The sequence below is a fragment of the Lithobates pipiens genome, unplaced genomic scaffold, assembly GCF_037356315.1.
Source record: "Lithobates pipiens isolate NorthernLeopardFrog02 unplaced genomic scaffold, aLitPip1_a1.2 Scaffold_28, whole genome shotgun sequence".
NCBI classification, from domain to species: Eukaryota; Metazoa; Chordata; class Amphibia; order Anura; family Ranidae; genus Lithobates; species Lithobates pipiens.
In genome coordinates this window covers 56,978,654-56,991,527 of record NW_027507789.1, presented here as the reverse complement: position 1 = coordinate 56,991,527, position 12,874 = coordinate 56,978,654, and the positions used below count along the sequence as shown (strand labels likewise).

Here is a 12,874-nt window from a genome sequence, read left to right as displayed (position 1 = left end):
TCTTTATTTGTTAAGATCTTTATTAAATGTAAGACCTCCCTCCAGTATTTTTTAATAATGGGGAAATCCTACCACATGTGGGCCATTGTTCCAATTTTCTTGCACCCTCGCCAACATTCTGAAGATTGAGCTATTGCGAATCTGCTCACTTTGTCTGGTGTCGCGTACCACCTTGCGAGGCACTTATAGTTCATCTCAGTCATCTTATTATCTACCACCTAACAGTGAGTTAATTTCAATATTTTCTTCATAGTATGTGCACTGCTTTGTGTCCCCAGCTCATTTTCCCATTTTTTAATGTAAGGCAGGACCTCCAGTCCGTCCCCCTCTGATTGAATTTTATATATTCGTGCTATGTTATTTTTTGATTTATCACTCAGACATAGCCGCTCTAAGGGCCTATATTCTGCATCACTTCAGATTGGGTGGGGCAATTTAGCAATAAAATTACTTAACTGGAGATACCGCCAAACATCAATCCTCATGAGTTCCGTGTCCAAACTCAGTGCTTGAAAAGTGCCTATTTTACCTCTAAATATTATATCTTTTACTTGTGCATTTTCTTTTATTATCCAATTACCACCCACTTCTTGTTTCCCTGGTGTGAAATAATCATTTTCCTTAAGAAAAATCAAAGGTGAATTATTACTCCAATTATTTTGTACGTGAATCCGATCCCATATTTTAAGTGCAGTGCGTGTTATTTCGTGTGTATTTGGACCCAAGGACCTATACTGTGGAGGGTTCCATATTATTTTGTCCTAATTGTGCATGACTCATTGCTTTTTCTAAACTAACCAATCTCTTATCATTTACCTCTTTCGCCCATTCCACCACCCGTGTAAGTGCCATCGCATTGTGATACTTTTTGAAATCCGGGACTGCTAGGCCCCCCTGTTTTTTTTCCCCCTGCTTAGTACCGCAAAAGCAATTCTTGTTTTTTTATGTTGCCAAATATACTTTGAAATTAGCCCTTTTAATATTTTGAAATAAACACGGGGAGCGAGATGGGCAACATTTGGAACTTATATAAAATCTTTGGGGCCAGAACCATCTTAACCGCGTTGATCCGCCCTAGCCAAGAGAGGGGACATATTGAAAATTTTTATTTCTCTCTTGATTTTGTCTAATAATGGAATATAATTATTAGCGTATACTTTCCTAATAGTGTCAGAGAGGCTGACTCCCAGATATTTAATCTCCTTTCGCCATTGGGAAACGGAATTCCTTTAGGAGTTTCGCCTCTACCTGTCTACTAATATTAATGTTTAAGATTTCGGACTTACTGAGGTTCATTTTTAGATTCGAGATTTGTCCGAATTTTTCCAACATCCTCAGCAAGTTCGGAATCGTAATCCTTGGATTGGTAATGTAAAACACATCATCCGCATACGCTGCGAGTTTGTGCACTTCCCCCCACCCTAATCCCATCAATATCTGAATTATTTCGAATGGAGGCCAGTAACGGTTCGAGGGACAATACAAACAAGAGAGGCGACAGTAGACACCCCTGTCTGGTTCCATTTTCCATTTGAAATTGGGAGGATGACACTCGGTTCACCTTTACCGAAGCCTGAGGGTGATTCTTGGACCAAGACCCATCACTTCCACTGTTTTAGCCATTGCTTCTTTTGAAAGCTTTTTCCAAGATGTGGATAGATAGAAAGTAGAACTCAAAACTTTAAAAACGAAAAATTGTTTATTTAAAAGGAAAATAGTTTATTCAAAGAAAAAAAAAAATAGAAAAAGCAGCTGCAATACTTTTAGTTGTCCCCCGCAGGCACTTCTTTCCCGTTATACAGTTGTGCTCATAAGTTTACACACCCTGGTAGAATTTATGATTTCTTGGCCATTTTTCAGAGAATATGAATGATAGCCCAATTTTTTTTTTCACTCATGGTTAGTGTTTTGCTGATGCTATTTATTATCAGTCAACAGAAACTACCCAAATGACCCTGATCAAAAGTTTTAATACCCTGGCAAAGTGAAGGTTCTCGAGTGGCCATCTTAGTCTCCTGACCTCAATATCATTGAGCCACTCTGGGGAGATCTCAAACATGCAGTTCATGCAAGACAGCCCAAGAATTTACAGGAACTGGAGGCTTTGACCCCTTTCACACCAGGGCATTTTGCAGGCACTATAGCGTTAGAAATAGCGCCTGCAATCCGCCCTAAAAAAGCTGCACCATTGTCTGTAGTGTGAAAGCCTGAGGCCGCGTACACACGCGGGGACTGTTCGGCCAACTTTGTCCGCTGAACAGTGTTTCGGCGGACAGTCCGCCCGTGTGTGGGCTTTCAGCGGACAGTTTCAGCGAACAGTCCGCTGAACAAGGTTTTTCGGAAATTCCGAAAAACTGTCCGCTGAAACTTTGTTTCAGCGAACAGTCCCCTCGTGTGTAGGCTTGTTCGTCAAACTAAGTTCCGCGCATGCTCAGAAAGGATTTACACGCCGAAAGTTATAATGCAGTGTATAGGACGTCGTATTTTTCGTCCCGTCGTACGTGCCGTTTACGTCATCGCGCACGGTTTCAGCAAACTGTTCGTTCGTCGTGTGTGGCCATGTCCGTCCATGCTAATTTTGAGCGGACTGTTTGCTGAAACTGTTTGACGGACAAAGTTGGGCGAACAGTCCCCGCGTGTGTACGCGGCCTGAGGGCTTTCACACTACAGCGGTGTGCTGGCAGGATGTCAGGGAAAAGTCCTGCCAGCAGCTTCTTTGGAGTGGTGAAGGAGCGGTGTGTTTACCGCTCCTCCACCGCTGCTCCCCATTGAAATCAATGGGGCAGCGCTGTAATACCGCCGGCAAAACGCCGCTATTTTGGCGTATTGCTGGCAGTTTTAACCCTTTCTCGGCCGCTAGCGGGGGGTAAAAGCGTCCCTCTAGCGGCCGAAATGCGCCACAAATCCGGTGGTAAAACGGAGCTAAAAATGGCGGCGTTTTACCACCGACGCTATGGGCGGTGTGGTGTGAAAGGAGTCTTTCTGCCAAGGGGAATGGGCAACTTTACTATCTGAGAAGAGAAGGAGCCTCATCCACAAAAAGACTTCAAACATTGAATTGACTTTAACATCAATTGTCATCGATGTTAAAGGGGGCAATACACGGTATTAAGAACTGGGGTATGTAAACTTTTGATCAGGGTCATTTGGGTAGTTTCTGTTGTGATTATCATTTAAAAAGAGTAAACATGGTTGATTGATAATAAATGGCTTCAGCCAAACACTAACCATGAGTGAAAAAAGTTTGTGTTGTTATTCATGTGCTCCAAAAAATGGCCAGAAATCATAAATTCTGCCAGGGTATGTAAACTTATGAGCACAACTGTAGATGTCCTCAGTTAATCTTTCTGGTGACCTTTGTGAATGAATTTCACTCTGGTTTTATCAAACGTGCTGATAAAGTAACACTGTTAAAATAACACTAGCAGTGGTAAAATACCACTAAATAAAGAGCAGGCTAAATAAAGCAAGTGAATCTTGGTGAATTGAGATTTTAAGAGATGTGAGGTAGATAAGCTGTGGTAGCATGAAAATACAACGAAAAAAGAGAAAAACAGCTTTGTGAATTTAAAGGCTGGAGGTTTTTTACCTTTTATGCATTCTAAGGTAAAAAACCTTCTGTGTGCAGCATCAGCACCCCCCCCCCCCCCCAAGCTCCACCCTAATACTTACCTAAGTCCCATCTTGATCCAGTGATGTGCATGAGAGCAATGGCTCTCCTGGGTCTCTCCCTCCTCACTGGTAACCAGCTATGAGTAAGCACTAGCCTTAGTGCGAAATGCGTCCGCTGTTAGCATCTTTCGCTGTGATGTCATTTTCTGTGTCCTAAATATTATTTGAATAAAGCACAGTTTTAGCATTGGAGAACAGCCGTCCAGAGTTCTGTCATTATCCACATTAGAAATAGAACATGTTTTAAATATTTCCGTCGGAACCAATTCCTATCGGGGGGAAAAGCGCTCGTCTGTATGCTGTTCCGACGGACCAAAAAGGACACATGTTCTGAAGCAAGTATGAGACGGTTCTAAAGAAAGTTTAGCTGAACTGAATTTATTCTCATGACAAGAGGAGATTAAGGGGGGATACGATCAACATATAACATATATAAATACATAAGTGGTCCATACAGTGAGCTTGCTGTAGTTTTATTTATATTTTTTATATTATATATATATATATATTTTTTAAACCTGAAAGGCAATGTCATAATGTGCTAGTATGTATTGCATAGTTGCAGATTATGTAAAACCTACCTGAAAACAAAGCCTTCCTGCGGCGCGCTGTCACTGCTGAAGGTGCTCTCACCTTCAACAGGTCTTCCTTCTTGGTTCTTGGACCCCAGCTTTGTGAGTGACCGCAATTACGTCAATCCCGCACAGGCGCACAACAGCCACCGTTTACGGTACAGGACGGTGCATCTCCAGGAAATATTTATATGGGTAAGCCTTATTATAGGCTTATCTGTAGGTAAAATTCATGCATGGGAGTTTACTCCCACTTTAAGGCCATCACAGAGGACAAGGGGGCACTCTTTGTGTCTGAAGAAAAAGAGAATTAATCTATAAATATGGAAAGTTTTCTTCACAGTAAGAGCTGTGAAAATGTGCAATAGACTTCCTCAAAAGCTGGTTCTTACCAGCTCAGTTGATTTTTTTTTTTTTTTAAGAAAGAGCTAGATTCTTTCCCAAATGTACATGATATAACTGGATTCTCCAGGGAATATTTGATTGCCTGTTGGGGGATCAGGAAGGGATTTTTATCCATTGAATTGCTATTTTTTTTGTTGGTTGAACTGAATGTCTTTTTTCAACCACATTCACTAAGTAACTATGTAACTTGACCCAGCAGAGCCACCCCCAAATGGTCATTTTCAAAGTCAAGGACCAATGGAATTGGTATGCATTGACTTTCTGTGTCTGAAACCTGATTCAAATGGACAGGGAAATGTCATGGGGGTGAGTGACCCCTTTACCTGTTATGTCCAGGCAATCTCAACTTAAGGCCAGCAAAGCATCTACTGTGGCCTTTATGGCTTGCCTCAGCCTATTCACTCTGTCCAAAGAAGGAACTTTAAGAGTAAACTCTTTATGAGATGGTTAGACTTATTAGGCATTCAGAAGTCCAGAACAACTCTTCACCACCTGCAAGGAGACCCACTGACAGAGCACTCTGACTTGCCCTCACCCAGTGCTTCCAACAGGTAAGTCATATAATTATTGGAAGTTTATTTTCCCCATAGCAGAATACAGAGCAGTGAAGGAGAGGAGGAAGGCGATTATGTAGCACTGCAGGTGACAAAATTAAACTAAACCGGTTGCCTTGCACTGCCAGTATTATTGTCTGTGTTTTGAACTGATGGTCCAGAATATACTGTACCAGTTTCAGATGCTGCAGTGAAATCTAAGAATAGTTTCAGATGAGCTTTAAATGCTAAATTATTAGAATTTTGAGTATCTACATATTTTAGACAACTTATGAGACCACAAGATATGTCAACCTTGGGCATCTGACCAACAGATCAGTAAACCACAGTACCAGGGAGATGAGTAGCAGTATATTTGTTCAAGAAAAAAAAAATCATACATCCATACAGTATCTCTACAAATCATACATCCATACTGTGTGAGTACACCCTTCACATTTGCTGTCCCCTCAAAATAACTCAACACACAGCCATTAATGTCTAATCTGCTGACAACAAAAGTGAGTAAACCCCTAGGTGAAAATGTCCAAATTGGGCCGAAAGTGTCAATATTTTGTGTGGGCGCCATTATTTTGCAGCACTGCCTTAACCCTCTTAAGCATGGAGTTCACCAGAGATTCACAGGTTGCCACCGGAGTCCTCTTCCACTCCTCCATGATGACATCACTGCGCTTGTGGCTGTTAGAGGCATTACGCTTCTCCATCTTCCGTTTGAGGATGCCAAATATGCTCAATAGGGTTTAAGTCTGGAGACATGCTTGGCCAGTCCATCATCTTAACCCTCAGCTTCCTTAGCATGGCAGTGGTTGTCTTGGAAGTGTGTTTGGGGTCGTCATCATGTTGGTATACTGCCCTCTGCGGCAAATTTTTCTGAAGGGAGGGGCTCATGCTCTGCTTCAGTATGTCACAGTACATGTTGGCATTCATGGTTCCCTCAAACTGTAGCTCCCCAGTGCTGGCAGCACTCATGCAGCCCCAGACCATGACACTCCCACCACCATGCTTGACTGTAGGCAAGACACACTTGTCTTTTGTACTCCTCACCTTTTTACGCCACACCTTTGGGTGTAAAAAGCCTTTATTGGTAAATAACATACATAAAATATGTTGAATGCACATAAAATCTTATGGGAAGATTGTTGAACTTAATGGTCTGGTGACAGGGTCACTTTAATAATAATAATAATAATAATAATAATAATATTATTATTATACAGGATTTATATAGCGCCAACAGTTTGCGCAGTAAAACATGAGGGCAGACAGTAAAGTTACAATACAATTCAATAAAGGAGGAATCATAGGGCCCTGGTTGTTAATAATAGAAGCTGTAATATTCAGTTATATGTGCAGCAGTTATTAGTAATGCCAGAGACAGAACATTAAGAATACTATTGACCACTATTAAATAGCAATTCCACCACTTTTCACTAATTTCAGAGAATAGCCAGCAGCTGGAGTGGCAAGCCGAGGGGTGGGGGGGGGGGGGGGGAGGGGTAAAGATGAGAATTGCATGATGTGACTAGAAACAAAAGAGGTCAAGACAAGGAGATTCAACAAAAGCCACACCAAATTCACTAAAGTATTCCTGTCAAGAAATAACTGTTGCAATAAATCAAATATTTATGTTTGTCTGGGGCCTACAGGTTTCTCTACGGGAGAAGACATAAACCACTGGATTGTTTTTGCCCCCATAAAATTGATTGTTTTTATCTTCATGTTCTGTCAGTGGGAACTGTAGGGGTTAGGGAGCTTTCCCATGTATATTGCCATTTGTTGTTTCTTCTCCAGGGCTGGGGTCTTTGGATCTTTACTATTGCCAGATATGAGCTGAAATGACCATCCTTACTGACATGGATGAAAGGGACATCATCACTTACGGCCACCATGGCACGCAATGATAATGTCACAAGCCACTCAGCTGCGGCGTGTGATTCCAATCACTGGGGAGATAACCCCTTTTTGCTTCCACTGACATATGTCATACGCTGGTAGCAATGCTGGCATGGCATGTACACAAACTCCTGGCTGCTATAACATCTGGGAGTTTGTTTACATTTTCTTAGTCACTGCTTGCTCTCTTGTGGATATGAGTCGGACACTTCCACATGTGCGTTAAAACACTTTTCACCTCTACTATGTATCCAAAGCCTAGCTGTCCCTCCTGGGTGCCCATGATGGGTGTTATCTGGAGGGGGTGGGTCTGATCCTTACTGATTTTCCCTAGCTAGGACATGGAAACAACTAGCTGTGGTCACTTTGGTTCAGAACTGTCATTCTCCAGCCTCTGTGGCCAGGGAAGAACATAATCCTGCATGATCTTTGCTCATTTCACCATTTTCCTGCCAAACATCTTTATTTCATTTAAAGTCTTATTTTATATTTATTGTCTTTACAAATATTTAGGATGTGTTGCCCAAAAATAGGCCTTATTGGCATCAAAGGTTTTAATGTATGATGCAATAACATTTTCATATGATGTGTAAAGAGTAAGGTTTAAGTGCATGTATGTATGTGCCTATTTATACACATTTTTTTTTTTTTTTTTTTAAGGTTTGATTTTACATTATAATCTTGATTCATCGTTTTATAAGGGTTAAGATGGCATACTTTTCCTTTAAAGAAAGAAGGGTATTTTAGGATGCACCAAAGTACTGTGGCTTTAGTGCTTATAATGATGTGCATGTCAGAACCCTCCTCTTGGCTCTCCCTCATCTCTATGACTAAGCCCTGGTTGGGAGAAACACTTCAGCGGGGGCGGTACTAGGGCGGGGACTGTCATTGCTATGTATATGTATAGTTCATACAATAAATGAGGACACTTGTAATATACTCGGGGGACAGCTGCTTTTTTCCTTGTTCTAGTTAGTGAGCATGGCCAGATCAGTTTTCCTCTAGGACCCAGGGTTTAATTGGAAATGGGAAAAAGCTGCTTGAAGCGGAAGGTCATCTTGGTTTGATGCCACCCTAATGTGGGTTGTTATAATAATGTTAATACTGTTTAACCAGTTCCCGACCAGCGCACGCCGATGTACGTCAGCAGAATGGCACGGGCAGGCATATTGGCGTACAGGTACGTCCAATCTTTAATGCCGCCCTGCCATCGTGAGCGTGGCGCTGGCGGTGCACTCGTGTGCTGGTCGGGACCCCTGGGAGTCCGGTCGAGGGTCCCCGCAGACTCGATCGTCACGGGCATACCCGTGATCGTCTCACGGGGTGGCTGAACGGAGAGATACCATTGTAAACCGCATCTCCCCATTCTGCCTAGCAACAAGTGACGCTGGTTTCTGCTCCATGTGATTGGAGCAGAGATTAGTGTTCACTAAATGAAAGCCCAGCCCCCAACCGTTAGTAACACGCCCCTAGGAACACTTAACCCCTACACTGCCACCCACTGGTTAACCCCTTCACTGCCAGTGTCATTTACACAGGAATCACTGCATTTGTATAGCAGTGATTGCTGTATAAATGACAATGGTCCCAAAAATGTGTCAAAAATGTCCGATGTGTCCGCCCTAATTTCGCAGTCACAAAAAAATCGCTGATCGCCGCCATTACTAGTAATAAAAAAAAATAATTCATAAAAATGCCATAAAACTATCCCCTATTTTGTAAACACTATAACTTTTGCGCAAACCAATCAATAATCGTTTATTGCGATTTTTTTTTTAACAAAAATATGTAGAAGAATAAGTATTGGCCTAAACTGAGGGAAAAAAGTGTTTTTGGGTTTATTTATATATTTTTGGGGGATATTATAACAAAAAGTAAAAAATGTGTTTTTTTCAAAATTGTCGCTCTATTTTTGTTTATAGCGCAAAATAAAAACCGCAAGGGTTATCAGATACCACCAAAAGAAAGCTTTTCCAAAAAGTGGTCTGGTCTTTGGCCAGCAAAATGGTCCGGGGCTGAAGTGGTTAATATGTAAATATAGCAGTAAAATTAGCATATTGTTCTTTCAGTTAATCGTAGGAGTTACAATTTTAGGGATTCAAAAAATTTGATTCATGAAGGAAGTACTACCTTCTTGCACATGAAATAGTTTACTAATTTGCATTAGGCAACACAAAGCATTATTAATAGTATTTAATTATAAATAGCATACTTATAAAGCCTTAAGTGTTCCAATCAGATGCAGTCACTGTTTGGCAGTGGAGATCTGTGAGAGAAAATCGAACCATTTATGGCTAACTTGAGTTAGCCATGTACCCACCCACAAATGCTGCAATGGTTTTTTAACTTTAAATGGTTACTGGTAGAAAAAAGTTCAGGTTTTAAGCACTTGTTACAACCAAAGACAGTCCCACCGAATGGCATTGTATTGAGAGCTTCTTCTGCTTTATCAGTCTGAAAAAGAAAATGACATAAATAGATAAGTTATACTTTACAAAAAACAAACTTATATAAAAACCAATATATTCTAAGGCTGAGGCTTTGACACTGTTACCTTTCAGTACAGGAATGGCAGGTCCTTAGTGCATGAACAGTGTGTTTTCAGACAAGGATGGTTAGTGTTACAGGTTGGGTTAGTGTGATGGCAATTGTGAAAGTAGTTGTAAGGGCTCAAGGTTTTTTACCTTCATGCATTCTATGCATAAAGGTAAAAAATGTATGTTCAGAAGCGCCCCCCAGCCCCCAATCCAGCGATGTACACAAGAGTCTGGTCTCTCCCGGGTCTCTTCCACCTCATTGGCTCTGACAGCATCAGAAGCCATTGGCACCAGCTACTGGTAATCACAGCCAGTGAGCCAATGAGGAGAGAGCAGGGCAGAGCCGAGCTGTACTCCTTGTGTAAATGGACACATGGAGCAGCAGCTCCGGTGAAAGCTGCTTGCTGTGGGGGCACTAGGCAGGAGGGAGGGGCCAGGAGAGCCCACAGGGGACCCGAGAAGAGGATTTTCGGCTGCTCTGAGCACAACCATTGCACAGGGGAGGTAAGTATAACATGTTTGTCATAAAAAATAAATAAATATAAAAACATGCCTTAACCTCCTCGCGCCCGCCCTATGGCCGAATGACGGCAGTAGAGCAGGCGCCTTCGTCCGGGTTGCCGTCCCTGGACGGCGTGATGTTTACTTCCGCAATGCGCGCCGCCGCGGGCGCGCATCGCGGAAGTTCTGTGTTCGCCGTGTCCCCCGGGGACAGGCAAACACAGATCGCTGTAAACGGCCAATCACAGCGGCCGTTTACAGCGTGATCGGCGTATCCAATGGGAGATGATCTCATATGTTTACATATGAGATCATCTCTCAGCGCCGCTCTCCTTCCTCGCACAGACAGTGCGAGAGGGGAGAGATGAACGGCTGCAGCGGCAGCCGTTCTGCCTGTGAATGAAAAAAAAGTAAAAAAATAAAATAAAGTGCCATCCTCCCCTAGCAGTGCCATCCTCCCCCAGCAGTGCCATCCGCCCCAGTGCCATCCGCCCCAGTGCCATCCACCCCAGTGCCATCCACCCCAGTGCCACCTGCCCCCAGTGCCATCCACCCCAGTGCTACCTGCCCCCAGTGCCATCCACCCCAGTGCTACCTGCCCCCAGTGCCATCCACCCCAGTGCTACCTGCCCCCAGTGCCATCCACCCCAGTGCTACCTGCCCCCAGTGCCATCCACCCCAGTGCCATCCACCCCAGTGCCACCTGCCCCCAGTGCCACCTGCCCCCAGTGCCACGTGTCGTCAGTGCCACGTGTCGTCAGTGCCACGTGTCAGTGCCACATAGTGCCATCTGTCATCAGTGCCATGTATCAGTGCCATTTGTCATCAGTGCCACCTGTCAGTGTCACGTGCCATCTGTTGTCAGTGTCACGTGTCATCAATGCCACTTATCAGTGCCATCTGTCATCAGTGTCACGCGTCATTGGTGCCACGTATTAGTGCCATCTGTCACCGGTGGCACGTATTAGTGCCACGTATTAGTGCCACGTGTCATCAGTGCCACGTATTAGTGCCACGTGCCATCAGTGCCACGTATTAGTGCCACGTGTCATCAGTGCCACGTATTAGTGCCACGTGTCATCAGTGCCACATATTAGTGTCATCTGTCATCAGTGCCACATATTAGTGCCATCTGTCATCAGTGCCACGTGTCATCAGTGCCACGTATAAGTGTCATCATTGCCACGTATCAGTACCATCTGTCATCAGTGTCACGTGTCATTGTCCTGGTATTTCAAAAGTGTAATAAATAGTCAACAAGTTTGATGTGTAATTTATGCTTCTAGAACACGTGATGGCGCTCCCTGCATGTTGGGCCTCTCTATGTGGCCAGGCTGTGAAAAAGTCCAACACATGTGGTATTGTAATACTCAGGAGGAGTAGCAGAATTTTTTGGGGGGTGTCATTTGTGGTATACACATGCCACGTGAGAGAAATAACCTATTACAATGACAATTTTGTGGAGAAAAATAAAAAAAATGAAAAATCTTCATTTTGCAAAGAATTGTGGGAAAAAAATGACAACATCAAAAAGCTCACCATGCCTCTTACTAAATACCTTGGAATGTCTACTTTCCAAAAAGGGGTCATTTGGGGGGTATTTGTACTTTTCTGACTTGTTCGGGTCACAAGAAGCGAGATAGGCCACCAGTACATCAGATGTGATCAATTTTGTGCGATTCGCACCACAGCTTGTAGACGCTCTAACTTTCACAAAGACCAAATAATATCCACTAATTTGGGTTATTTTTACCAAAGATATGTAGCAGTATAAATTGTGGCCAAAATGTATGAAGAAAAATTAATAATTTGCATAATTTTGTCACAGAAACAAAGAAATATGCGTTTTTTTTCAAAATTTTCGGTCTTTTTTCATTTATAGCGCAAAAAATAAAAACCCCAGAGGTGATCAAATACCACCAAAAGAAAGCTCTATTTGTGGGAAAAAAAGGACAAAAAATTCATTTGGGTACAGTGTTGCATGACTGAGTAATTGTCATTCAAATTGTGAGAGCACCGAAAGCTGAAAATTGGTCTGGGCAGAATGGTGTTTAAGTGCCCAGTAAGCAAGTGGTTAAAACAGTTCAGCCCCAGAAGAATTTCCCCCTTTCCTAACCAGAGCACTTTTTGCGATACAGAACGTGTCACTTTAACTGACAATTCCGTGGTCGTGCAACTTTGCACCAAAACAAAATTGACATCTTTTTTTTCACACAAATAGAGCTTTTTTTGAGTGGTATTTGATCACCTCTGTGGTTTTTATTTTTTGCGATATAAAGAAAAAAAAAGCGTAAATTTTGAAAAATAAATTAATTTTTTTTACCTTTTGCTATAATAAATTTTCCCCAAAAAATATCTAAAAAACTATTTTTTTTTTCAGTTTAGGCCGATATGTATTCCTCCATATATTTTTGGTAAAAAAAAAAAATCACAATAAGCATTTACTGATTGGTTTGTGCAAAAGTTATAGCGTCTACAAAATAGGGGATAGATTTATTGCATTTTTATTATTATTTTTTTTTAGTAATGGCAGCGCTCTGTGATTTTTATCGAGACTGCGAAATTATGGTGGACACATCAGACACTATTTTGGGACCATTGTCATTTATACAGCGATCAGTGCCATAAAAATGCACCAATTACTGTATAAACGACACTGGCAGGGAAGGGATTAAACACTAGGGGGCTATCAAGGGGTTAAGTGTGTTCTAGAGAGTGTTTCTAACTGTGGGGGGGGGGG

At 42.4% G+C, this 12,874-nt stretch overlaps 1 protein-coding gene across 2 annotated transcripts in view; it reads right to left on the bottom strand.

Moving 5' to 3' along the window:
* Positions 1–5,532: 5,532 nt before the first annotated feature.
* The window catches only part of LOC143935412 (uncharacterized), an 82,619-nt gene continuing 75,277 nt past the window's right edge, over positions 5,533–12,874 (bottom strand). For both annotated transcript variants that reach the window (XM_077459255.1, XM_077459252.1), the window contains exon 5: positions 5,533–9,550. The gene's annotated coding sequence lies outside the window, so the exon portion shown is untranslated. The remainder of the gene's footprint in view (positions 9,551–12,874) is intronic.